The sequence below is a fragment of the Haemaphysalis longicornis genome, unplaced genomic scaffold, assembly GCF_048455015.1.
Source record: "Haemaphysalis longicornis isolate Haplotype H1 unplaced genomic scaffold, Haemaphysalis longicornis Haplotype H1 scaffold_10, whole genome shotgun sequence".
Taxonomy (NCBI): Eukaryota; Metazoa; Arthropoda; class Arachnida; order Ixodida; family Ixodidae; genus Haemaphysalis; species Haemaphysalis longicornis.
The window spans coordinates 115,577,676-115,600,575 of record NW_027526204.1 but is presented as its reverse complement, the minus strand read 5'-3'; the positions used below and the strand labels follow the sequence as shown (position 1 = coordinate 115,600,575).

At 44.7% G+C, this 22,900-nt stretch overlaps 2 long non-coding RNA genes across 2 annotated transcripts in view; one reads left to right on the top strand and one right to left on the bottom strand.

Annotated features, from left to right (window-relative positions):
- The window catches only part of LOC144159165 (uncharacterized), a 35,199-nt gene extending 21,277 nt beyond the window's left edge, over positions 1-13,922 (bottom strand). The window contains exons 1-3 of the long non-coding RNA XR_013320261.1: positions 13,536-13,922; positions 11,299-11,680; positions 5,163-5,303 (exon numbers count right to left, since the gene is read on the bottom strand). This is a non-coding gene — a long non-coding RNA (uncharacterized LOC144159165). The remainder of the gene's footprint in view (positions 1-5,162; positions 5,304-11,298; positions 11,681-13,535) is intronic.
- A 339-nt stretch (positions 13,923-14,261) lies between these two features.
- Positions 14,262-22,249, top strand: LOC144159164 (uncharacterized). The gene is made up of 3 exons (XR_013320260.1): positions 14,262-14,375; positions 18,487-19,702; positions 20,746-22,249. It is a non-coding gene; the product is annotated as an uncharacterized LOC144159164 (long non-coding RNA).
- The last annotated feature ends 651 nt before the right edge of the window (positions 22,250-22,900 follow it).

The following is a 22,900-nucleotide window of genomic DNA, read 5'->3' as shown; positions in this document are numbered from 1 at the left end:
ACCGCTGCTCTGGCAGGCAGGTATTCTGATGCAAAAATGTCCGCCGGGTGGCCTACTTCAACTCGGATGACAGCAACACGATGTCGGAATTCGTTTAACTCGATTAGCCTTGGCAATATGTTAGCAAAAGTTCTTTTGTGCAAATAACGGTGCAAAAAACGACGCTACCACACACATTATGAGACGGCTGTGAATGGCCACTGTAACTGGTGTGCCTGCTTCCGTTCAATCACCTGCGTCACGTCCAGCCGCGGGTCATGGCTGCTTTTAACAGCGGAGCTGTTTAAGCTTGAGCTCTGTCCGTGCAGATTGTTAACAGAAAACTATCATCACTGGCAAAGTGGAGTGGAGGACAATGCTAGGCCAAGAAATGCGAGGGGAAGTGGAGAGGTGACAAGAAGCCCAAAAGCGAATGATCAGAGTGCGTCCCTCAAGAAAAAATCCCGGGCCATCTCCGCTAACGTAAAACCTTAAAACCTGCGGAGGGGAGAGGCATGCTGTGTAGAAGTGTATTCTTGGCACCTTGGCGTTTTTTCCAACGGGGATGAAACCACTGGGGGTAGAGGTATACAGCTTTGCTGTAAAAGTCCTGTGTCGTTGAAGCACGGAGCTCTCTAGCATGAGGTGTAAACGAGTGTCCCGGTGCTTTTTTAGTACGTGTTACGTTCTAGCGCGAGGCGTAAACAAGTTTCCCGGTGTTTTAGTACTGTGACTACATGAGACGAACGACGATTGCGACGACGACGACAGAAGACACCAACAGCCCCAGCCCCTAAGAGGCTTTGCCCCTAAAAGAATACCGTCAACCTCACCAGTGAGCCACCCCAAAAGCCTGACAGGTATGGGGTTGGCAGCGGCGGGGAAGAATAACATGTGCAGCCAATTGGAAAGAAAAAAAGAAAAACGCTTTCTGTGGTCACAATCTAACCTGGGTCTCCTGCGGTATGAAACCGGCATATATCCGATTGAGATATCATCCCATGCAGGCGCTGAGCGATTCCTTTGGGTTCGTAGCGCAGGCACTGGCTTTAGACTTTGGCTGATTTAAAGTTGACTTTGGCTTCGGACTTTGGCAGTTTGGATTTTGAACCTTAGAAGGGTGGATCGGGGACTTTTATTTAACTCAGGTTGCGTGGAGAAAGCTTCGATTTGAACCATCATCATCTTAAGAAGGGGGCAGATTAATGAAGAGCCAGTTAAAGCTAGTGAACAATACCAGCTCTGCTGTTTACGCAGTCTTCACATCTCAACTGCAAAGGTGGCCCCCCTTTTTTCATTTTGTTTTAGTTTGGAAATGCCAATCTTTGTGTCACATGTGTTTTTGTTTGAAATGCAGTGTTCTGAAGTTAGCAAAGTTAGCTGAGAATTATGCTGTCAACAACTTGACTACAGTTGCCCTTTAACTGTACAGAAAAAATATCCATGAACACGGCGAGTATGCTTTAAAGGAGCCATGAAGACAAAATACAAGTTTGTTTTATTTAAAAGATTTCGTGCTTTATAGTATCCCCAGTGCTTGTCCGGATACAAATGATGCTTTATTCACCGACAAATTAATCAATTTATTTTAAAATTTTGATTTTTCTGCTAAATCGTATGCTTCATGGTCCGCAATGACATCCCAGGAACCGACCGCTCTGCAGCCGATTCCGAAGCCTTGTTTACAGTTAGTGAACCTAGATGGCACAACCATACCGTTCCAAGCCGTTTTCTGCCTTAGGTTTGTTTTTGACCGTATTTAAACCTGGCTTGTTTTTGTTCTGGGAGAAAATAATCATTTTGTAAAACATAGTGCTCGCTCAACAAATATGGTCACGTAAGACACTGCTTGCGTAAATCGGCCAGTGTCGTCTGGGACAACCCCAAAGCCCCGCAGCCCTGTGCAGCTAAACCAAGCATAGTGCGCGCAGTACCAACAGCAGTACGCATCAGTACTTCTATGTTTATGTGTGCTTTCGTAACTTCCACTATTTGTCCAACCATTCTTACTGATATGAAAAGAACGTGCGCTAAATTTAAGCGCAAATAGCTCGTTCAGTAAGCTGATAGGCTCAGCCTAATTTGAGTTTGCTTTTGCCAGCCTCCGCCAATCATAGAGCTGGCTGGTATGACATCATAGGTTCTGTTGCGAGAAATGACCTAGTGGGTCGCATGGCCATTCCCTTTTTTCCTAATTATATTGCCTATTCGAGCGAAGTTTACATTAAAAGTGGTGTCCCTTTGATTTTAACGACACAACCTTCTGAATGAACCAAGCTTGTGTTTTGTCTTCATGGCTCCTGTTTTGTCTTCATGGCGAGGACACAAGTGAAGTGATCAGCCATGGCAAGTGTAAGTCAAGGGCATCGTGAAAAAAAAAAAAAACCTCCCCATGAAGAGGATGCTGTATATTCAGGGAAAAAACCCAGTAAAAACAACCAACAGGCCCAGACTTCAACTTTGTTATGCCGTATATGTTTATAAAGATTGGGTGATTTATCATTTACTAGTGGGAGAAAAGTTGCAGCTAAATAAAAGTGCCGTGACTTAAAGCAACAAGCATTAGCATGCTGAAACTGAGCAAAAATTGTAGCGGCGTGCGGCACACAACAGTGCCTGTAGTGGCGCGAACTGGCCCTATGTGAAACGAGCGCTGCGGCCAGTGAAAGCATAGAAGGACCCTGGTGATACGTGCCTACGAGGTTGCCCATGCCCACAGCACGGTATCGGAATGTGCCTTATAAACAGGAATGTACGCTGCCACAATGCATGCTCCTCATAGTGTACATGCTACTAGAACATGTGCCAAGCAATCGGGGAATCAACCAATGAACTTACAGCACAAGCACTAGGCGGGACGACCAGAAAAAATCGATGCCCGCGCCCTGAATCATGTATGCATGCTCTTAATTCCTAGCCAAGTGTTATGAACAGACAGGCTAGCACATACTTCCAATGACGCACTGGAGAATGTTTTGTAGGCAGCTGCTTCTGCACATTATAATAATGCAGCCAGACCATCTATATGAAAGCTTTTATGAAACACTCGGCCTGTTCGAGCCCAACCTACGTTCCCAAAATGGAACACCACTTTCTTTGATTAGAGAATACTGTTCACACTTAACTAGTATACAGGAGCGAACAAATAGTAATAGTATTACAGCTTATAAAAGGTAGCAGTGGCCCGTCACCCTACTCCTCAGAAATGTGTGCAAGAAACAAGGTCCAAATGCACGACTTCACTGGTTATGAGGCAGCAATGAACGAGTAAGCAGTAAAGTAGAATGATGTCATTGCACCTTCAAGAAGGAGGATCATGATTCTTCTACGCAAAATGGACAGTGACGAGTCCTTCAGTGAAATCTGGAGCAGAATCAGGGCTCCTTTCCTAAAGAAAGATTACAGAAAGATTACCCGCTCTTCACTTACGTGGGCCGCCGATCGAAGAGTGCGTTTGCCTGTTATGCATACAGCTGCTATCATAGGTTGTTAATGCAGACTCCTTCGAGAGTGGACTTCATTCTGGGTTCCCCTTTCATCGCGGCCAAGAAGCACGCATTTTGTAGCAAAATGCCACCCCACTGCAGTACAGTCTGGTTATTACCAAGCGTGGTGATTACATTTCCAGGAAAGACAGCACGTGAGATTTAGTTACCAGTAATATACACCTAAAAACTAGTAGCATTAAGCAAAATAATGGAAAGGAAAGGAAACATTTCTAAACGGACTATGAAATAAATGTACAATACCATAGCTTGAAGAATAAAGCCCTGCAACATAGGCCCTGGTAAAGCTTTTGATAAATCATGTGGCACCTCAAAATCCTCACTCTTCCCCTGTCAGGGTAATATGCCTTGTCAAAGACCTTTTGCCGTTATAGCGCATTATCATTCCACATCTAAATGGGGCTGGTTACGTAGAGCTCCAATAAGGTGTAATTCTTGTACATTAACCCTTTCACTGTCGCTGATGTGCCGGTATGTTTTCAAATTTCTCCTCCGCAGTGGCACTGACGTACCGCACCATTGTGCGCGGTCCGTCATTGCACACAAAATTTGCGCCATTGCGCAAAACTGGCGCGCCCGGACTGTTTCCCCCATCTACTGAATCTTTCTAGTAGCCTGTATTTTAACTCAAAAGCTCTCATATGTCGGTATATTGAAGAGTACGAAGCAACCGTGCCCACCCTTCGTTGCTGGGGGGTATGGTCGCTCCGTGCGCTGTACTCTCTCGGAATTAGTGACCATGCGGCACGCGTTAGTTTACGGGTGCAAGGGTTGTTCTATCATCCGCAACGGATTTCTAGGTTTTTTTTTTCCATTCTGTTCCTGTGTCTGCTCCGGCGCACCAGGTTAGCCCAGTGCGCTGTAGCCTCTCCAATAGACTGAAACATAACTCAATCGCGGCTTTTGCTCTTTCACCGCGCCCTCACTTGCCGCTGTCAGCAGCAAACGAGGTTGCTGTATCAATGTTGTACTGTTTTCATCTCTATCTGCAATCATGATTTCGCAATGCGTCATTTCTGTACGTTGTGCAGGCTGCTGAAAGTGCTCCCTCCGTGCGCGCGGTTCCTTCTGGATGGCTGACCGCACGGGGCCTTCGAACGCCGACATGAGCGATGGTTCTTTGATTCCCTTCTGAATACAAGCCAAGCTCGGATTCGCATTCTGAGAGTTTCTCGTCCGAAGAAAAGGCGCGAGTTCTCCAGCGTCAGATTCTGATGTTGAAACGGTGGGGTTGTCATGCCGGAAGCTTGCACGGAAACTGAGAACGTCTGGAAGGAAGGCGATTTCTCACCCACACTCTTTCCTTTCAACGTGTTATGTTTTGGACGCTATCATAGTCAAATAAATTACTATGCTCCTTCCCTGATATTCCGGAAACCAAGCTGACACTGGGGGTGCATCACGGAAAGAAACACCCGACAATGAAAGGGTTAAAACAAGGTGACATGGGTTGGAATAATATTTGCACTTCTACAATGCGCCCATACGTTCATGCAAGGTTACACGTTTAAAAGTGAGCTAGTTTAACCCCTCCTTGGACTGAAATCCGTGCTTCAAGGTTTTAAGCAAATTTTCCACTAATAGAAATATCATACTTATGTCAAGCATGGATGATGTGAAAACTACGGACACTACACATACAGACAAGCAATTTGGCTAATTCAAACTGCCTCTCACCTCTGTGGCCTTTGATGTGATCAACCAAGGCTGGTTGAGACTTGGTACCAAATGGACAGAGGTGGCACCGGAACTGGATCGTGGTGCAGCCACCGAAATCTCCAGCCTCTTCTGTTGGTGCGGCTTCTACCTTGATCAGGCCTGCGTGTAAATCCCGTGATAGAACAATAGAGTCAGAACAGTAGAGCATCACTTAGAGGTAGAAGAACAGGTTCCTTATATGCTTTGTCTGGCCGTATTTTGGAAAGGCTGATATGCATACCAAAATAATAACACTGACTGCCACAAAAGCTCGTCATCACTGTCACGAAACCATTCTATGCCAACTCTACCAATACAGCTGCCACAAGTGAAAGGAATACACTTCCTGTTGTAGTTGCCGCCCTGTTTATTTGCTGGATTTAAAGATGTATATACAACTCAATTAAGAGGGGACACTGGTCAGGACCGAAAATTTGCCAAAAAATCAATTTTCTGTATTTATCTTATATGCAGTCTACGGGTCCCAAACAATGTACCTGCAAAATATTATAGCTCTACCATAAGTATTCACAAAGCTGTTGTCATTTGAAGTCAGCTAAATGATCACTTCCCCTATGTTTCCAAAGTTCGTGCCTTGTTTTCTTAGAACCAATTTTTTTTCCCCACGAGGTCAACTGGTGGGTACAATATCCAGGGATATACTCGTCACATCACTGTCATGTTCGCAGCATTCAAAAGCTTATGAAGTGAACAGTGCAATAAAACCACAAAAAAATAGAATTTCCTTTTGCTAGCGCAAGATTTTCTGCAGTTTGTTTTCAAATCAAACAAATTATGGAATCCAATACTAACAAAAATGAAGAGCTAAACAAAACTTGCACCATATAGGGCAGGCTGCTTCCTCAGCTGTAAAAACTAAATGTAAAAGCCAACATTATTCACCAAGTCAGAGTTACACGTCAACGGGAATATTCAGCAGCAAGCAGCTGGGTAAACTACAAATAAGTTTTGTAATCCAGGAAAAGAAGCTGTTTCATAGCTCTTAATCCGAGATTGACATCAAAAGAAATATTTAAAACTTCTGCTTGAAATGCTCGTGCATTTCATGCTGGGAGGAGTGCATGCATAGTCTGAAATGTAGCGCACAATTGCTGTGCCATTCACATGTAACAATTGCGAAATACTCAATTATTGACCAAGAATATGCTATAGCATGTTTCATCTTAAACAGTACGAGTAGAGCAAAACCACTTCCACATATGCATTAGCGGGTCGCGAATTTCATAAAAGAGTTATGCTAGATTAGCAGAACTTTGCTGAAGCCACCGATGCTTATCTCGAATCAACAAGCATTTAACAGCCAAAAAGGCAGTAGTAAATATAGAAAGATGCATAGCAAAAAACCCTAAACAGTGAAAGAATGGGAGACAAAGAGCACTGTATTCATCATTAAGGTTACTCATTAGGTCACTCGGCTTACTTGCAGGGCAAAAGTGCAGCCACATTTAAGGCCCGTTCACACTTTCAATGAAGCTACGCGATTTCTGTCGCTTTTGTCGCCTGGTGATCAATTTTGTCGTTTGGTCTCGACCAATTTTTGTTGCCACGACAGAAATCACGTCGCTTCGTCGCAAGTGTGAACAGGCCTTTACTCGTGGTGAAAAGTAGTTTTTGAAAGAAAACCATGCCCCTGATGTACTAAAAAAACTTCCCCGGAGTTATCACTTTTTTCCCAGCAGCTAATTAAAAGCTGCAAAGACCAGATTTTAGGTCTGTACAACATAAGTCTGTACAGAAAGAGGATTGTGAGGCTTCAAGGCAGCCATTCATTGAATAGTGAAAAAAAAAACTTCATGATGGGAACAGTGGACACTAGAAGACTTTGCAGCTGAAACAGGTTTAACATTAAGCACTAGAACTAGAATCGTAAATCACAGCTGTACACATTTCAGTGCTCATTTGTTCAGGTAGGCAGCCCTAGCGCATGTCATGTAGGCCGTTCTTATGGATGTCTTTGCAGAAAAAGCATGGCAACGCTCTTCTTGAAGAAGTGGGCATCAATATCCTGGAATAAAAATGGCACGTTCAGTTTAGTATGCAAGTCCCAAAAGCAAATTACCTTTCAACACTCATTAGCATCCTGGAATTAAGGACTAGTTACAGTTGAACATTCTTTGGCTTTCCACACCACAAAATGGAGAGAGACCAACAACCGCATTACTGAAGCAGACCTAGAATAACCACATCAAGAACACAAAAAAGAGCAAACCATTCGAACACATCAAACAGCAAAAAGTATGAAGCCAACACATTTTAAAGAAATAGGAACATTTTATGTGCCTTTGTCACACACATTTAGCTATGAAGCTGGAAGCAGGTAGTAATCAGTTAACCTGTTTGTTGCAACTAAGCATGACAAAGAAGCACACAATGATTCTCTTTTAAGGTGTACCAGGGACGTAGCCAGAAGGAGGGTTTGGGGGTTCAAACCCCGTCCAAAATTTTTTTTCAGGCAGCGCGTAAGCAAGGCTTAGTGTTTCCTTCGGCAGAACTCCTTCCCTCAGAAAAAAATTTCTGGCTATGGCCCTGAGCTGTACGTAATTCCTTTTAAATGGTGATACCTAAATGTTAAGTGGCAAGTTGACTGCTTAAGCAAACTAGCCTCATGTCTAACCGATCACCGTTCTTGGCACTTAGGACGGACTTACGAAGGCTCACAAAAACTCTGCCGTCTGAATGTCACAAAGAACTTTCAAGTGATTGACGTTACCGGCAACATTTTTTGCCTTCTCATTCCACCTCATGACAGTAAAATGCCCCTACACCCCATATCGAACCACTACTCCGGAGCATTACTACGCAGCAGTGTGTGGAGTTGCTGACCAGCGCCAAACTTTTCACACAGTGCGTAATGAAAGAGAGGGCAGCAAGGGCAGTCACCTTGTCACAAACATCTGGTCAGGCCATCTGTTTACTTGTTTGGGCGTCCACCATTTTGGCTTCCCTGCCGGAATGGCTATTGTTAGTCGCTCCTTCCTTGCCTCCCCCACCCACGTCACTCCGTTTTTTTGTGCGTTTTGCCATCCCTTCCTTCATCGTCGCCCCGAAAAAGGTATTGTAATCGGACCAAGGTGGTCCGGCACGCACGCGAGCAGCTCGTTTCCAAAAAGGCGACGTCAGCAAGCCAGAGATGGGGTCGGCAATGTAGCGGGACTGCGGCACAGTCGGCTCATCAGGGAGAGGATTTTTAAGAAAGCGCAAGGGGAGTCTCAGGGCAGTCTCCAGGAATTCGCATGAGGCGCATCACGCTTGGGAGACTGGGGGGGTGAGAAGCTTCATTAGCAGAAGTTCACTGGTAAGCTTGCAGCGGTTGGACCAGCACCTTGTCTCCCTGGATCGAGCTCGCGTCATTGTCATGAGCCCCAGGGCTATCTAGACACCTATTGTTTTTGGACTTATGGCCGTATTCTGAGACTGTCCTCCCATCTATGTTTCCTTCACTCCGATGAGTGGAGGATCCCGCAGTTCTACATATAAAAAGTGTTTTCAAGGATCTCTTCTACTGAAGGCTTGAGCGGAGAAGGGATTCAGAATACGGAGGTTAGTGTTAAGGCTATCTACACCTAGGATTAGCATGCAGGCCTCCTTTATACAGCCCATTTTTTTTGTACTTCCCCCTTTGTGTATGACTTTGTTGGTTTTTACTTGCTTTTTAGGCCACCTCCTGCGCATGTGCTGCCCTTGTAACGCATCCCTTATTTAGTGCCTGCGTGCACTAGTGCCTACATTTGCGCCAGTTTTTTCTTTTTCTGTAAGCGCTGTTTGTCCCATGCCTTCTATTAATCATCCTTTTGCGTTCAACCTCACTTTGAGCATGTGCGGGGCCTTCTACCTCCAGCGACGACAGCACACGTACACACGCATGGGCTGCCGACCGTGCTAAAATAAATATTGTCGCATCTCTTGCTTTGACTGAGCGAGAAAGGAGTTATCATGCACTTTCAGCGCATCGTGGACTAAGTACAGTCTCACCGGGTGGGTGCCCTAACATCACACTAGCTGTTTAGAACAAGGTTTACTCATTCAATCAATCATCACACCTCGCACTTCCCTGTGTGCTATGCCCCAGCTACACTAGGGTCTGAATGTCCCTTAAAACTCAATGCCATTTGACTCAAATGAGGAGCTTCAACTGCCATTCAGAATCCTCCGTGCTCCACTACAATTTTGATGGCATTTAAAAGCTTTGACAATCGCTCGTCAGGCTGCATGGCACTGCTGCTGTCGAGTTGTTTTTAAAACAATAATGCAACAATCAAATTTAGCGACCGTCTTTGGCAATAAAATGACATCAAATCATAAATAACATAAGCTTTGACACAGTTTTTGCTTTATTCTGAATCGCAATCGAGGTTTTTTGTGCGGCCTGGCCACACTGGTTTGTCGCTGCTCGCACTGGTGCTGACTTAGTGATGACTTAGTGAATGAGAAGTAAACAAAGTCCCACAATTAAGAATACTTTGTTTTTGTTTTAAGTACACCAGTAATGTACTTGTTTATGCTGAGTTGGAACGCTGCGCGCGAGAGTGCTAGAAATGGCATTCGAGAGCCCCAAAATGTCTCTCTGGGTGCTCATTTGGCTTGAATGTAACTTGAGCCGACTGACATCTCAAAACCCAGTGGAGCAGCACAACTTCACGTTTGAGTCAAATGACATTTCGTTCAAATGTCATTCGAACGATAGTGTGGCAGGGGTAGTACTTTGGCGAATCGCATCACGCAACGTTGAAGCTATGAACTCCAATCCATGTATATGCCCGCGATCTGAAACAGGGACCTGTGGACAAGTGTGCGAAGCTGGGCGAGTCGGTAAGGATTCATGATCCTTACCGACTCCTTACCATGAGCGCCCGTCTTTGTCAGTTTCTTCGCCCTGTCTCTTGCGCTGCTTCTAATAGTGACCTGTGCTTGCGGTGAAACAGTGGCAGCATTAGCTACAGGATCCAACAACACTGGAAGAAGTGCATGGCACTTGCAAGTTTCAACAGTTAGGTGCTGAACGGATTACAAGGCAGGTGTTGAAACACACAGGACCGCTATCAAACAGACGATTTCAACAAACACACAGCTATCAAAGATACGATTTCAATTTAAAGGAGCCATGAAGAGAAAATACAACTTCGTATAATTTGAAAGAACTAGGATTCAGTATTTCACTCAGCCCCATTACAGCCACAAAAGATGTTTTTTTAAGAAAAAAAAGCAAGAAGTATTTAAAAGCTTTCAAATTTTGCGCCACAGTGATGTGTTATGAGCAAGAATGACGTGATACGGGCTAACTATAAAACATAATTTTCAGTGCGTTAACTGCACGTTAGCATTCAAGTGATGCAGTCAAATGGAACTAGAGGCCCCATTACAGACGTCCAGTCATGTGTCATCGCGACAGCTCAGTTAGGCAGCCGCCAATCACACAAACAAGGTTTTGTGACGTCACAGAAAAGTTGCGGGAAATTGGCTAGAGGGTCGCGACTGCTTCACACGTTTTCTTCAATATCTCCGTTATTTGTTCGAAGATTGCGATGATATTGGTATCATTGTTATCGGGACTAAGCAGTCTTTCTAATAAACCCAACTTGTATTTTGTCTTCATGGCTCCTTTAAAGGGCAGCAACACATGCCTGGTCCCGGAGATGCTGAGAGGCGTCTCAATGCGAAGGATGGGAAGGCCACTACTGTTCGTTCAGCCTTGCAGGCATGCGATGCGCAAGAATGGAACTTAGGAAAAAAGGAAGAGAACTGTGGGCTGTATTTACAATTGTGAAAGGTGAAAAGGGAAGTATAGGGCAGAACAAGAAACAAGGTTCACAGCTAAAGTTCTAATGCAAGTGGGATGGAGAGTTGGGCGAGTTGGTAAAGCGACATGGTTGGTTGGAAACAGTGCGTTAAAACGGGATCACGAAGAAAAGAACCGGACAGGACGAGCGCTAACTATCAACCGAGATTTATTGAAAAAGAAGAAACCTTTATACATGAAAAATTAGCGCTCGTCCTGTCTGGTTCTTTTCTTCGTGATCCTGTTTTAACGCGCTGTTTCCAACCAATCATGTTTCTAATGCAAGTTCGAGTGAGGGGGAAACATGAACATTCTCACTGTCTCAGTGCTCTGGTTGCCGCTCGGTGGAGGGTGTAGTGGGCTGTCGTTGACCCAGGGTGAGACGGTGTGTTGGCCGTCAAGAAGTCGAAGGTGCTGGTACTGCTCAGACCAGCACCACAGGGGCGGTGACAGTTCTGACCTGGGCTGACACCTGGAACATCGGCCAGGTGAAGAAGCGAGCTCTGGTTGTCTGTGGGCCCCGCACACGTTGGCGGGCCTCGACTCGCAAGTCCGGAACCATGGGTAGGCCTTTACAGGAACAGTGGGCTCGTCTCCAGTCCCCGACAGCTCGTACCGGTTCCAGAAATCCTTTGGCAATTTCGCTCCACTCCTAGGTCACCTCTTCTTTTTCTTCTTCTTGTGGCAGGGTTCGTACAGGCTTCAAAAGCAAAAATTCAAGGGTTTTCAAGGACTTTCAAGGACCAGAAAACACATTTTCAAGGTCCCCATCTAATGTTTTATCTGGGATTATTTATAACTTTTCCAACACATTGCAAAAGTTTTTTATTGCACAATACCTAAGCATATTAGTGCACATCTAGATAGGTGATAACGGGTTCGTAAATGCTCCCCCAGCTTTATTTTTCTTATTTCATGGTTGGTATTTACAGGTTTTTCTTTTTTCTTTGTGTTTCTCTGAGGCAAAACTTGGTTAATGGTTCTCTGATTTCAAAACTTGGTTAATGTTGCCTACATCTCCTGCTTTGTCAGCAAGAGTATCACCTGAAATTAAATCGAGCAAGTGTTGCTTCAAGGCAGGATGAACTATGTACACGTCCACCATTTGCACGTAAAAGCAAATGTAGATGGAGCGTATGAGGCACAGTAAACATGCAATGAGCAAGTGTCCACAGACTTGATGCAAGATAGAGAACAGAAGCTGGCTTTTACTAGATTGTATCGTGATATGGATTGGATTGACAAGTGCCTGCTCCCAATCCACAAAACTTGTAATTTCACGCAATACACTGAAACGTGATTGTTACAATGTTTCTTTACATTTGTTAACACCTAAAATCCATGACAAACACCTTATAAATTCTTGTGCAAAGACAGGGCCATTGGTTCTCTCCGGAAAAATCAAGGTTTTTCAAGGACCATGTAAAAATTCCAGGACTTTCCAGGCCTTGAAATTGAAACTTCTAAATTCAAGGGTTTTCAAGGACCTGTGCGAACCCTGTGTGGCCTGCGCAGTGGACATTTCTCGGCCCTTTTGCAGCCGATCCTCACAGCTTGGATGCGTATCTTAAATAAAAAATCAAATGTGTAGTGCAGTCGGCTTTCCCTCCATTGCCTTGTGTTTCGCTGTTTCAATGTGATAGGTTATTCATAGATATAGGGCGCAAGAGATGCGACTCCTAAAATGAAAAAATTATCTCAATTTTTTTTGTATACCACAATTTAAGAAAACGAAAGCAACAAGCAAGGGGAAAAACAAAAAGTGGCACTCATTCCATTACCATGCACGCCATATTTTTTGTTATGTTAAATTGGCAGTGCTTGGTCATAAAAATATCTTTCAAACCTAAGAGGAACTTTCTGCTGGGCTAGTTGGTGAGTAGTTCTTCCTGTTTGATGCGCAACGAAAAACGCAGGCGGCGGCAAAGTAGACCGGACAGGCGCCAACTTCCAGCTCTGAGCGCGCACTGATGTAAAAAGTTAAACGGAAATACAGAAAGCTTGGCTGTGATTCCAGCCATTAGTCAAGGAGAGATGGAATTTCTGCTTACGAAGAATGCCTGTGTGAAGGCGAAACGATAACAGCGAACAAGGCGCACAGAAGTCGCTGTGGCTTGTCGGTAAAACGGAGCTAGCTAGTTAACAAAGGGGTGAACGTCACAAAGTAAAAAGAAAAAAAAAAAACTTGCGTCGTGCTTGAGGGAACAGCATAGGAGACGACTTCTGGGTATGATGCTTATTTCACCGGACCCTCAGGTCGTCGATCCTGCGCTACTACTAAACCGGCTGTACGCTCGTGCAGAGCTGTACCGGTACTTCGTTATACTGACGCAACAGGGGTTCTTCATTAGCGCTCTGTTAGTGCAGGCCGGATGTTTACTGCACAAATTTTTTTTAGCGGTGCATTTTCTACTGCCCCAATCCGTGAGCGGCTGCAGGGACTAGTTTTGGCCAGCGCCTTCCTTGGCCCAGCAGTGATTGACTCATTATTAAGCAAAACATATTATTCATGCCTACCTTAGCTACACTCGGAAACGCAAAAGAACAGAACATACATTCAGCCAAACCTGGACGGTTGAACGACGGTGATGTGTGCGCGTGCGTCCGCGCGTGCATGCGTGATTCGTCCCCGGCATGACGCCGTTCAGAGTTGGAGCGTGTATCCTTCGTGGCACTTCGACTCTTCGCGCGCCTCAGTTCCGGAAAGGCAAAAATTTTACCGACACGCACTGCGGCAATGCAACAGACCTCTTCGCTGTGCTTCACAACGCGCCGTAGGACCACCTCTTGCTTTCGTAGTAGGACTGTCGCCGATCTCTCCTTTTTTGTCGTCTTCCACAGGCACACAAACAAGGCAAAGTGTTCACAGAAGCACTGATGCTTTTGTTTTGATGACCAGTCGATGCTTCCAAGACGCGCTGCCATTGGTTAATTCAAGGCCTCTTCGAGTTGCCTTGTAAAAGTGCACGGTGCAAGTTCAATTACTCGCAAAAGTGCTGCCAGTGCACTGAGTTCACTGGGTGGCAGCACATTCTGGTCTGGCGCAAACTAACAACGATTCGTTTGAACAAACAAAAAACGTCGTGTGTGCCAAAAACTTTATTGCTTTGTCATTTTATTTTAAGTTTTTTTTTGTATTTTTACTTTTTTGTTTGGATCGCGGCTCAAAACCACACTGTAGAGGCCGCCCGCTACAAGGGGAAAATAAGGCGGGGAAAACGGAAAAGCGGGAAAAGAAGTCATTTTGGGCTTATTTTGGATGGTCCCCTTTGTGAATGCTGGTGAATGCATCTTTAAGTATGTGTGCGCGGAGGAAAACTTTTAGCGCGGTGAGTTACTTTACAGTTCATCAGCTCGTCATCCGTATAGTGACGTGAAAAACTCGACTGTTGGCGGTAAGTACAAATTTTGCACCTCCAAAGTGCCTTCCGCACCCCAGTGCACGTGCGTTCAATGCACGTGTTGTCATGACATGCATACAAGAGTCGACCCGTGGCGGCAGCGTGCTATGTCTGTAGTGAGAATTGATTGCATGAACCCCACGGCAGTTCAAAATGCAAAAACAGTGAAATTATGCTGATTATGCCCTCATTAATAAATTGCGCTAAAGTGCCGGCTCTTTGGGCGTGTTGGTTAGACGTGATCAAGAAGAAAACAGTGCAGAGGAAACACGGACGAAAGAGAGCTTGCTTGACATACGCAGCGCTCGTGTGTGTCAACCCTTCCTTTAGTCAGTGTTCTGGCTGCGCTGTGTTTGTGTGTGTACCCATATTTTTACATGGGCCTAGTCCAGCGCCCGCTGGAATTCAAGGTAGTGCCAATTACCTCTGGTTACGTTTTAAGCGAAGTTTTTTTTTTTGTTTTTTCATTTTCTGAGCTTTTACTATTTTTCAATCGTGCACTCAAAGGGCACTGTAGCGAAAAGTACGTTATAATGCTTAACCGTATATCTTGCGCGTTGCAAGTGACATCATGCTGCGGCCGCTCGGAGAACAGTACGAGCGAGTTTGTAGTGCAATACTCCCCCCTCCTGTATTTTGCCGAAATGTATAAATAGTTGAGAAAAAGGGCGGGAAAGGGGCTCTGCGACTTTAAAAGATGTACCGGACTGAATGGTGGAACACCCGTCAGTTGCAGGCTTTGAGACAGTGGCCGTTAATGGGACATCCTCTTTGTGGCTTTTTTGCCTCAAGGAATACACACAGGGACCTTTCCTTGGTACCTTGGAGTTTGTAGCGAAGCTGTTCAAGGTTGGCCGCATTGCGCTTAGCTCGTGGTCTCGTGCCAAAAAGCAGACGGGCCGTGCACCGAACATGGGTACCTGAAGAGCCTGCTTAGACCTGTGTGTGAAATGCTGCTGTATAGAATTATTAACGCCACGGCCACGTGTGAACACGAGGCTTCTGGCAGTTTCACCATACCTGTACGAGTTTTCCCACCCCTTGAAAAAAAGGGGGAACAGACGCAGCATTACAGCCATGCGGTGTTAGATGAACAGTCGTGCAAAGCTGCTTGTTGGCGAAAAGAACCCCCTCCTGGATGGCGCAAAGATGGAGCTTACTGAATCCCATTCACATGCGGGCATGTTTACCCCAACCAAATTTGACTGTGTAAAACAACAGGGAATGTGAACATGCAGCCTCTTCCCAAACAACCCTGTCCGACCACCTTACGGCACCTTTTTGTGACTGCATACATATGCAAAGTGAGCATTCATAACATTTTGGTCATCTGGAAAAAAACTCAGACAAGAGATTATAGAAGCCAATGCAATCAACGAAGCTGGGGAATCATGCATCAACTGATCATCTGTGGCCTTAAGCTGTGAAAAGCAATTTCGGTGCAGCGTACTGTTACAGTATGTATCAATGACTTGTACGTATCAAATCCCAGATGTGAATAACTTTTGTATCTTTTGAGTAAAATGCATTTGGTAGTCAGTAGCACAGCTTTCCTGTTTTTTGTACTCTGGACTTTTCTAAATTCAAGCTGCTTTCTACCCAGATATATGCACTAACTCACACAAGATAAAGTATTTCTTCAACTCCTTAAAGCATGAAAAGTTACGCAAAAGTGCGTAAAATGAGTGTGTGCTACTGGACCACACTTTCTAGGCAACAGGAATGAACAAGACACAAATGCCATTCTCTTCTTGTAACAGACACAATGCAAAATCCACGTTAGATTGATTTTTAATACATAAAGCAGGTTTTCCCATTCCCTTTCAGTTATATCAACATGAAGCTTGTAAGAAATTCAGTGATTGGTGACTTCCAACAATTATGTACTTTGAAGCTTGTATAAAGCCAGTTGCTATGCTCAGTCCTTGCTCAGAACAGCTAGTCTTTAAGGTGTAATTCGGTTTCAGTAAGCTGAGCTCTGATATCTTCGTTTTCGCATCGCAGGATGGCATTTGCAAGTGAAAAATGTTAGTAATATGTTACCATCTCCATCTTCTTTTACTCCAGTATTTTAGTCATAGTTTACAGAGAACAGAGAACTTACTTTACGGACTACAGAGAAGTAGAGTGATGACGGGCTAGTTGGTTCATACTGATGGCAAAAAACAATGCAAAGAAACTGCAAGGAAGAAAGTGCCTGTGTTTGTCTCTTTCTCGTCTTCCGTGCTGTTTCTTTGCGCTGTTTTTTTCCATCAGAAGTATTATTCTCACATCTTTACCAAACTTGCAATGACTGCGAAGAGGACTTTTTTTTTTCAGGATGTGATTTGTGACGTTAAATACATTTTTGCTGATCAGCAGTAGCATCCCATTTTGTGGGTAAATTTTAGGCTGGTGCTGATAAATCTGTGCAGAATAGCACGCTTATTAACTCAATTACAGTGACAGCACGAGCACTATCTTTGGCAACCTAATTGATCCTTTTTTGATACTTCGGAAACACCTGGTGTGTTGTCCATTGTGGGTCTGTCTGCTGCCTGTCAAAGCCCTAGTTGCTCCAAGATATTCTCCATTATTGGCTATGCGTTGCAGCACATTATGGTTTTCTTCAGCAGCTGATGCATACGCTCCACCCACTTCTGGTGGCGCACATTCACCTGCCTTCTCGCATTAGTTTTAGATAAGGGGAACCCAGTGTTTGGGAACAAAATAGGGGGACTCAAGCGCAACATGCTCGCCCACAACTTTTAGAATAGGGTTTTGCCAAACGACTCATTGTAATTTTCCTTGTGCTTGTGGCATGCAGTGTTTTCCCGGCAGGGCTCCGCCAGATTCCTCATAAGCCGGTCCGCGTAGAGAGCTTGAGGCTTACCATTACAGCAGTTATTCGATCCCCACTTTAACCAGCACTGCAAATGACGGTCCCGCATGTAGTTTCTCACTGCGCTATCATCCGCCGTCATACATGCCCAACTTTGTTTTTCTCGTGAGTGCTATTCTGCCGAGCCTCAACAAACTGTTGCTACAACTGCTTATGTCGGTTCATGCATGCATGCAGCACTATGCTGCTTCTGCGTCACTCACCACTCACTTAGCTGGGGCTGGTGTAGCGACACTGGCTCTGCAACCAACTTGCTCGCAGAGCATTTCAGCCTGCAAAAAATGTCCTAGGCCTTGCATCTCTACCCCTCTTTTGTGGATCACTTGCTGAACCTTCAAATCCGGCTAAGCTATTGCCGTAGTCCGCAGTGTTCATTGTGAAAAAAGCCAGGAGCCATAGCCCGTGCTTCAGCCATGTTCATGAAGTTTTGCCGATTGCAAGAATGATGCAAGAAATCTGTAAGAACAAAGCGATGTAAGATGTCTTGGGGCCTGTTTAGGGCATCTGTCATTCAGCCTAATTGTATGCCCACTCAACTCAAATCTAATACCATAAGAAATGCTCTGGTGAACCCAAAGCATAACGGGTCCCTGTAACTCCATGCGCAGCTCGTGCAATTGGGAGAAATAGGCAAGCCACCTAAACCACCCCAGTGCGGCCACTAATTAGCTGCAGCTTTTGATGGAACCCATCAATAGTGGTACTATGGTGTCGCAGCAGCTGCTACACTGCAGCCATGGAGTTACCATGTCACAGCCACTGTTAGCTGGCAGCAAGGGTTCAGAGGCAAACAAAAACTCAGTATACTTTCCGCATATTTTTATGGCTACTTCACTGCAACCATGTGTAATATTTGGTAAATATTATCAGGAACATGTACTCTAGTGATTGTGCACATGAAATTGCAACCTTTTCAGCCAGGGGCCCTTTAAAGAAGGAAGAAATGTGGGCAACTGCATTTTACCAGTCTTAATTGCCATTCCTGCTTATCTGTAGTCAGATCGATCACTCATACAGGAATGCCGTTCATGTGATCCACTTTTCTCTCACTACCCAAAAGTGCAAAGGCATTAGAAATATTTGCATGTTGTGGTTGCTGCAGCACTGAATACCAGGTAACCCACCGTACTTTTTGCCGCCTTGTAGTGCAGAATTGTACGAAACGCATTACCTCAGTCAGTGCTGCATTATGTTAAAGCTTTGGCTTGTTTTCAAATCCCACAGACTCAAGCTTATCATTGCGTGCATCCAAGATGAACGTGGAGCATTGGAAGACGAAGCTGACTATGTTGGACTTCACGAGCGAGTGCTCAGTGCCTACCTCAGAAGACAGCTGTTGGCTCTGTGAAGACCTCGCAACATGGAACGCGGTCCTACACCCTCTGAAACTTCACCTTACCGAGCAGACGGTGGGAGTGCTGTGCCTCCATTCTTTTCTATACAAGGCAAAGAACGCAGATGATTTTAAGGAGCTGGACACTCCTTATAACTCCTTCTTCTTCGCTGTGTGGCTTCCAAAGAAGCATAAATGTGTCCAGGAAATCAAGCTTTATGAGGGCATGCTGCACTCTGATAGGGTGACCATCCCTGATTCTGTTGCCCAGAACACATTGAATCTGCGCAGTATTTCAATTGAGATGTCATCACATCACTGGGATGTGCTTCTCAGTGCCTTGCATCCCATAGAGCAGCTTGAGGAGCTTGAGCTGGGTGATTTTACAGTGTCCGAGAGCCTCAACTCAAGGCTAGCCCAGCTTATTTTGACTAACAGTGATTCCCTCAAAGCAGTTCATTTGTATGGTACAGCCATTTCTTGCAGTATTGCTAACATCTTTGTGAGCAGCATCTTAAAATGCAACAAGCTCAAGGAGCTGTCATTTCATGGCGACGTGGGCTCAGCTGGGCTGAGAGACTTCGCAACACTGCTGAAGGCCACAGAAACATTGGAGAAGCTTTTTCTTGTGGAGGATCAGGACTCAGGACCAGATCAAGAGGAGAATAATGAAAAAATACTGGCTGCAGTTGGAGACCTACTGAGGAGAAACACGACCCTCACAGAGTTTCGTTTCCGTGGGCATCAACATCTTCTCATAGACATTTTGAATGCCCTCGAAACCAACAACGTACTGCGGTGCTTCTCAATTGATACTTACGAAACTGATTCAGTTGATCCTGGCCACGTATTCGCACTAGCACTGAAGTCCATGCTAGCAAGAAACAAAGGGCTTCACTCACTGTGTTTAGTGGACTTTGACCTTGATTACCACACTGCCGGACTCATGTCTGAGGGACTTCAGACAAACACCGCCCTAAAATGTCTAGACCTAAGTGGAAGTATTTTAGGCTTTCTGGCACTCCGCGCACTCTGCAGTGTACTGAGTGTGAATAGAACGCTGTGTTCCCTCATGGTTGGTGACTTCCAGGCGGACAAGAGTGAGAGGTAAGGATTCGATTTTATCTCGTTTTTATGTATCCAAAGACCCCCAAGGGCCCTTAAAGAGGGCATAAAAATGAAATACAAGTGTGATTCATTTAGAAAACTGTCCAAACAACAATGCTGATTTTTTTCGTAAACTTAAAGCAAATGTAGATATCAAGCAGATGAAGTAGTGATGGCTCGCTAGCCACTTCCTGGCTGCTATTTTCATGTAATGGGATTTCGCTGTTGCGATTGACAGCTGCTAACCAAAACTAGCTGTATAAACGTGACTGCAATTGTAGTGGTGCTTCTAGCTTTGTTTAATCGTACAAATTCAGTGGTAATGTGTAGTGAACACGCTGATAACTAAGCTTTTAGCATTACCCTAGGGCATCACTGCTGAAGTCTGCAGCATGAAATTTGAAAGTTTTTAAATGTTTCTTGCATTTATCTTTCGTGGCTAGAGAGGAGCTGAGTGAGTTACCAACGGCTAGTTCCTCCAAATTCTATTTTAAGGTTTTGTCCTCATAGGCCCTGTGGGCAGGGGCTTTTACATTAGTATAATTTAACATGCACTACAAATTTTGACAAACAATGCCATATCCTATTTTTGTCATATTGACACTTTTCAATTTTATATATGGTGTGTGTAGTTGAGATTTGTCCACCTAGAAATACTGACACCGAATTTTTATGTTTCCTTTTATTGCTTGTATTAAGGCCTAATGGCATGGTAATCCCGACAAGGCAGTTTAAATACTTGAGTGCGTGGTAGTTATTACATAGAACGGTCTGAAAATCCTCAGTTTCGGTTTGCATTGCCCGAGATTGGAGGACGCGTGTTTAGAGCTGTTATTTTTTCAGCAAAGCAACAAAAGGGACGCTTCCCCCATTTCACTGCAATCATGAGTTCTTGCGTTATGTGCCAGTATATAAGGATGGAGCATTTCTCTGAGCAACTAAAGAATAGCAACACAAAAAGTGATATGTATTCTGCCAGGCGACAGCCTTTGGTTCCCTTGCACACCAATGAATCTGTGTACCTCATTTGTGATCTTTTTCAGCATAGCGCTGTCAACAGAGCTGGCCAAATTGGGCTGCTACCAACGCGTACAGATGGCATGGCATCAGTGGGACACTCCAGGCTTGTCATCTGCAGTGCTCGATCTGTCGCTGTGTCCTACAGAGCTGACGCTCTGCACAACGCTCTTTTCTGAGGATGCCTTCTGTACCATCTGCAATGCAGTGGCCTCAAGCAGTAATCTCAAGAAACTGACAGTTTATTTTAGCAACGGTGATAGTACTCATGTGGAAAACCTATGCAAAGCACTGCGGGAGAACACGTCACTGAAGTACATAACCCTGCATGAAGACACTCCCAGCCTGCACTCTGCTGCAACTGCCGCAGAGAGTCTCTCCTTCAACAATGTTGTCGTTCAACTGCATGTATTTTGTAACGGCATGGATGAGACTTCGGCAGCAATGTTTTTTCGACTCCTTGTAAGAAACGATTCTTTACGGGAGCTTGAAATTTATAGTCGGGTTAAGTTTGCTCCATTCTGCAAGGATACGCTGTGTTTGGCATTGGCTCAGAACACTTTTATCACTTCCGGTTTCTTTTATGATGGCCTTCATGACTGTTCTGAGACTGTCGAAGCAGTTCTTCAGCGAAACGTTACACACCTTCACCAGGCCGCACGTTTCGTGCTGAGGAAGAACACTGGTAAGGCGTATGCCGAGGCGTTTGAGCACTTCAGCTCCAAGTCGCAGTTGCTGAGGCAAGTGATGTGGGCTTCGGACATGAGTAAAACTGAGGCAAAGGCAGCTGTGAAAGCAGCCAGGTTGTACATCCAGAGAAATTACCTGTTCATTAACCGAGTGGTCTGCCATGAGCTGGAGTGCCACGCAGGGGAAGGCACGCAAATAGACCAGCTCAACCACGACTGCTGGCTTGCCATTGCAAAGTACCTAAAAGTGTCAGACATCGCTGGATAACGAGATTAAGTGGAACAGAAACGTGGTGCAGTCTTAGTATTATGTGCAGAGAAAGTTTAGTAATGTGTGCCAGGATAGCATTCTTTTATTTTCATATTTTTGTTGGCACATGTCTATTGCCTATTGTGTTTCCAAGTTTTTTGTTTTGCTGCTAAGTGGTTTTGAGATGCTTTTTATTTTATGTCACTGTGCCTGTACTCCCCTGCTACTGTGCTTTGCTTTCGTGTTCCTTTTTTTTTACTTTTTTCTGAGTTATTCGTTCTGTGCAGTTGAAATCACAGATCTCACACTTATGAATTTATTGCCCCTTGTAGTTTTGTTTTCTGAGTTTGAAGTGTGGCCTGTGATGTGAATGCAATAAAGACTGTAGTTGCTAGTGGGCAAACTTGAAAATTTGGTGAATGGAAAGTTCCTTGGCAGTTTCAATCGTTTCTCTTCAGTCTGTTGTGCTAACAAATCTTGCAGCCCTATTCTCACAGTGCTTGAGGGATTTAATGCCAAAAGCATGGAAAAATGCGAATTTAGTTCTCCATAAGAAAAGTGATGCCAAAGAGCTTAAAAAATGACAGGCCCATCAGCCTTCTCTCTGTTACCTACAAATTATTTATAAAGGTAATTAAAGTGCCGCTTTGTACTTTCAACAGTCACGCGAACAGGCTGGTTTCAGTCTTGAAAGATATAAGCAACGGATGCATGGGAACTATACGGCTCCATCACAGAACTTGTAAATTTTTTATACAAAAGGGTGGCCCGAAAGGGGACACAATATCGCCGCACTTATTTACAGCCTGTGTGGAGGGTATGTCCAGAAAGCATAATGGGATGAAGACCGGGGTGCGAATCAGTGAGGAATATCAGTCACGTGAGGTTTGCAGACGACATTATCCTGTTGTGAAAGCAGCCGAGGTTTGCAGCGCATGCTTTGCCACTTGTGCTCAGAAAGTGTGGCTGCAGGCTTTAAAATAAACGGAAATATCTGAGGTTATGTCGAATCAGCAAGCCAAGGCACATCACTTCGAGGTAGGCAATGATGTCTTGGAAACAGTTGCTGAATACCTATACCTTGGCCAAGTCATAGCTGCTGATACAAACCATGAACGAAAAATTACCCGCAGAATAAGCATGGAGTCGGCTGCTTTGGGTATGAATTTGGATTTCCTGGCTAGTAGCTTCCTGTGTCACTCAAAACACTTGCATTTAATCAATGTGTTTTTCCAGTACTGA